Below are 5,256 nucleotides of genomic sequence, written 5' to 3'. Positions count from 1 at the left end.
CCTCCCAAGAGGATAATACAGCATTATGGGCTGGCCACTTGGAATCCTACTGAATTGGTAAAAGGGGCTTGGGAACCAATTTATAACCTAAATCGCACAATTCGCTTGCAGGCAGTTTTGGAAATCATTACCAACAAAACTGCTGATGCTACAGATCTCTCGAATCAACAATCTCAGGAGATGCGCACTGCGATCTTGCAACACCGCATGGTTTTGGATTATTTGTTGGCTGAAGAGGGAGGAGTATGTGGGAAGTTAAATATTTCTAATTGTTGTTTAAAAGTAAGGGATGTAGGTGGGGTGGTTCTACAGCTAACCACAGACATTAGAAAACTAGCCCATGCCCCCACTCAGACATGGAATGGCTGGAATGGCTGGGATGGTGTTTTATGGTCCTGGCTACCAGGAACGCTATGGATAAAATGACTTTTATCTATTTGCTATGTGGGTTAGCAGCCTTAATGTTTTTGCCTTGTGTTATACCATGCCTAATTCAATTAATCCAAAGCATGGTGACTCGCATACAAGCAGTCACTGTGACTTCACCCGATGGGGTTAAACATATCAGATTTGTAAGGCAAACCAAACACATAACTGTTAGAATCATGTAACTTTGCCACTTTTAACTTTTCTGCTTGCTATAGACACTATCGGCTTTTGTCAGCCAAACCGCGTGGCCCTTCCCCCTTTTTCACCCCCCCACCTTTTTCCTGCCTTTGCTTACAGATCCACTATAGATGTGAACAAGAGAACTGCAAACTGAACTTCATTGTAAAACATATATTAACTAGATTAACAACAACTAATAACACACAAAAACCCCTGTGAAAACAGCTTATGCACAACAATCATAGTAGTAACAGTAAAGCAGAGAACCTAACAGAAAAATAAAACCGATAATTGCAGCCCGTAACAGCAAACAAATTAACATTCTCAGACACTGCCAATCGACCTCTTCGACACTTTCACCGTGGGCAGCACCAGCTCCCTCTCTCTCTGATACCAACCTCACTGATTGCCCCGCGTGGTGATCGGGCGCTTGACTAGGTCTCTATCCTTTACCGAGCGGCAACAGCACATTAGTGACATTCTAATGATAAGAGAACATTACACCACCATAGCCAAACAACAGGAAAAGTAAAGGAATAAAGTAAAGGAGAAAACGCTACTGCTGGCACATCCGCCGACATCTTGAAAATGGGTGCTGGTAACTCCTGCCGCTTAGGTGGTGTGCGTGGCACCTTGTGGTTGGCCCTTTTATAAATTCCAAGTCTGGGATTGTGCACGGGCAGTCCCTCCCTTGGAAAGATCTAGAAATGGAGCTCGGGGCTCGCATATGCAGTTCCTTCTTCCAGAGGATGTTGGTATTGAAGCAGGAATCCTGGGTAGTAGTCCGGCTTGCCTTCAAGCCCACAACTCCAACCTGGCGCAGGCGCAGTCACCCCATTTTTGGAAAAACACTGCCCTGCCCCCGTGGAGCCTATCTCAGCCATTTCACAACTGGCAGAGAATGGCTCCAGATGATTTTCCAGTTAATGACATATAAAATTTAAAAGTGACATCTGTCACTCCAGTCTATCTGTCAGATAGATCTCTCCCCAAAAACCATATTGGTTCCCCCCCCTATTTGAAGGCAAACCTGGAAACCTACCTGAAACTTTTTTTTTTTTAGGAAAATATTGGGACTCAAGGGGTGGGAAAAATATTACTGATATTTAAATCTATGTTTTTGTTGATTACTATAGTCATTGTTAATCTATTAATCTTTATTTTTGTTATATGTATGATTTTGATTAGGTTATTTGACATCATTGGATCTGTGAACATCATATCCACAAATATGTTACCTTGTGGTGGTCAATATTAAAAATGAAGAAACCCTTCAACGTATCATACAACAATATAAACCCATTTTGTGGCCATATATATATTATAAGCATAACTAAGTCCCTTCACCTCCCCTTCCTTCTTTTTTTTTTCCCTTTTCCCCCTTCAACCTTGGTGAGCGATGCTGAGCCACAGGGTGGTGATAGAGACTGAAAGGGTTAATTAATATCTCAACATCGCTAGACAATGGAAAGATATGAGATTTTGTTTGGTTGGTTTTTGGCTTTTTTTTTTTTTTGAAACTACCATGGGTCCACGGGGTGATATAAAATTGACAGCAAATTTATAGTGTTATTGTTTATTGACTGTGCTCTGAGTTGGAGGTGTGGAAATGCATTTTCCTGCTGCGTACCCAGAGTGGACCAGGATTGCACAGCCACAAGCTCCACGAGGACTTGCTCGCCAGCCTCACCAAAAAGCAAAAACTGAACTGTTTTGCTGAAGAAAAAAAAAATGGTTGCAAAAATGAACAAAATGCTTAATATTTTGATGGTGCTTTATCTTGAGGCATTTATGATGTGGTGCATTGCTATATTTTTGTTTGTTTATCTTTGTTTACGTTATGATTGTCCTTGTAAACAATTACTTGCTTCTTCTAATCCCCCAGAGCCATAAGGCTCAAACTTGGCCTGGGACAAATTTTTAGTTGTGTAAGATAAATGTTGATACGTTAATGTTCTGGTTTTGTCATTTACTCAGATAAGATATTGCTAATTAAATCTAAGTATTTAGCATTTATATCTCTTTGTACAGTAACTGATTAACAATAAAGTTTATAATTGTATATATCCTTTTTTTTTCTTTTATTCTTCTTCTCTTCTTTTTTTTTTTTTCTTCTTTCTCCTTTCCTCTATCATTTATGCCACCACGGAACTCCATCCCTAAGGCAACAATGTTGAGCCACGGGGTGGTGTGAGACACTGTGTCAAATATTTGTCTCAACCTTGTCGAAACATCAAACCACCACCTGAACAATGGCTTCCTGTTATCTTGCAAGGCAACTCCTGTTGTCTTGTGAACCTGAATGCAGAGCTGGTTCCAAGAAATCTAGCCCTATCCCCGCCCCGCCCCCCGCCCAGCATGTGCCCAGAGATACATATCACCCGGTAATGGATCGCCTGCTCTTGAAATACAATGAAAACAACCAACATAAAAAGGGGAACATTCTTTGACGGAACACCACTTCACTTCACTTCACTTCACTTCACTTCACTTCACTTCACTTCACTTCACTTCACTTCACTTCTTCATTCATTCAACGGAATACTCTTCACTTCATTCATTCAACAGAAAACACATTTGCCAGAATACACATCCACAGAACATCGAGATGACCAACACCGGACGGATTGTTCCCCCACTGAGCGAACTGAACTGTCAGGACGCCGCAGCTCTGTGGTGGTAGCTATTACAACCAAAACTCTTTTCCCTCTTTCCTTTCTCTCCTTTCTCTTCCATTTACAAACTTCTTGTTCGGTTGATAAAGTTACCTGGCGCTTGACTCCGTTTTGAGTCTTAATTCTGTTCCCAAGAATATGAGCAAAACCACGCTCTGGTGTGTGAGAGGTTGGTCTAGCCGCCCCTAGCCTCCCAGACTCATCTGAGGTCGGCTGGAACGCAAGGGGACCTTCCTCTCATCTGAAATTGGAACATGACACCGGTCCCTTCCTTTAGACCAGGAGGATGGATGAGAAGACCACCTGCACCCCAGAGTTCTTAACTGTTGCTCGCAGGGCCCTGAAGTCCCTCTTGATGCTTCTCAGGCTGTTCCTGGCTGTGTCACTGGCGCCCATGTGAAACACCCCAGCAACAGATAGTAGTCCGTGGGCCATATGAGATTTGCTACTCTCATAGTAACATCCCTGATATGAGCCCCTGGGAGACAGCACACCTCCCAAGAGAGTGCATCAGGTTGGCAGATGGGTGCCTCTGTAGCTTTCAGGAGAGAGTCACCCACTACTATCACGCATCTCCTTTTCTTGGTAGCACTCATTGTCAAGCGAGCCAGTCGGACTACTTTGCTCAGTTCCAGTGCTTCTCCTGAGGTGCAGGGTCTTAATTCTTCAGCCTGCAGAGTGGCAAAGTAGTTCTGCAGGGGCACCTCAGGGTTCGATGGAAACTTCTTCCTCCTGCTGTCCCTTGCCTTTGCAAGGTATAAGCTGGCAATGTGTGCTTGCAGCCCAGAAAGCCAGCTGCATCCTGGCCTGCATCAAAAGAAGCGTGGCCAGCAGGTCAAGGAAGGTGATTCTCCTCCTCTACTCTGCTCTCAAGAGACCCCACCTGGAGTACTGTGTCCAGCTCTGGAGCGCCCAACATAAGAAGGACATGGAGAGTCCAGAGGAGGACCACGAAGATTATCAGAGCGCTGGAGTACTTCTCCTATGAGGACAGGCTAAGAGAGTTGGGGCTGTTCAGCCTGGAGAAGAGAAGGCTCCGGGGAGACCTTATAGCAATCTTCCAGTACCTAAAGAGGGCTTATAAGAAAGACAGGAAGAAACTCTTCAGCAGGGCCAGTTGTGACAGGACTAGGGGTAATGGTTTTAAAATAGAGGGATTCAAACTGGAAGTAAGTAAAAAAAAATTTTTTTACAATGAGAGTGGTGGAACAGTGGAACAGGTTGCCCAGATGGGTGGTGGATGTCCCATCCCTGGAATCATTCAAGACCAGGTTGGATGAGGCTCTGAGCAACCTGATCTAATGGAAGATGTCCCTGCTTCTTGCAGGGGGGTTGGACTAGATGATCTTTAAAGGTCCCTTCCAACCCAAAATACTCTATGATACTATAATTCTATGTTTGACCCAGAATTTAGTCAAAACTGATCCTGCAGTGGAGAATACCCTTTACTTTGCACAGTCTTTGTCCTATACTTGAAAGAAATTTCATTTCTGTAGTGCAGAACATTAAAAATATTACTCTCCTGAATAACCCAATAGCATTCTATACATAGATTTTTTGAAAAGGACCTAACATTTTTTAGAAATACATGCCAGATGTCATAGGGAGCAAATTCCCTGTAGTACCTAAGGGTTGGAAAGTACCCTTTGCTTTTGTTAGCTGCAATAACAACTCATATTTTGGCAACAATTGCAACCAGTTGTTCTTTTGTTTCTTTGTTAAAGATGCTTTACAAAGGAAGGCTTCTTTGTGCATGGTTCTAAAGAGAAAATAAATAGGAAAATGATGTCTATCCTAATGGAATTTGTGGAGTATCACACTAGACTACATTGCTGCTGGATGCTTTTTTGGCGTGGTAGCAAAGAAGAAATTCTATCACCACCTTTTCTTTCTTGTCAGAAGCATTACCATAGAAATTGATCACATGGGTTAAAGAGTTTTTTTCTCATCACAGTCTTTACCACTGAAATAC

This window comes from Chlamydotis macqueenii, chromosome 2, assembly GCF_036417535.1.
Source record: "Chlamydotis macqueenii isolate bChlMac1 chromosome 2, bChlMac1.mat, whole genome shotgun sequence".
Lineage (NCBI taxonomy): Eukaryota > Metazoa > Chordata > Aves > Otidiformes > Otididae > Chlamydotis > Chlamydotis macqueenii.
This window is presented reverse-complemented; position numbering follows the sequence as displayed.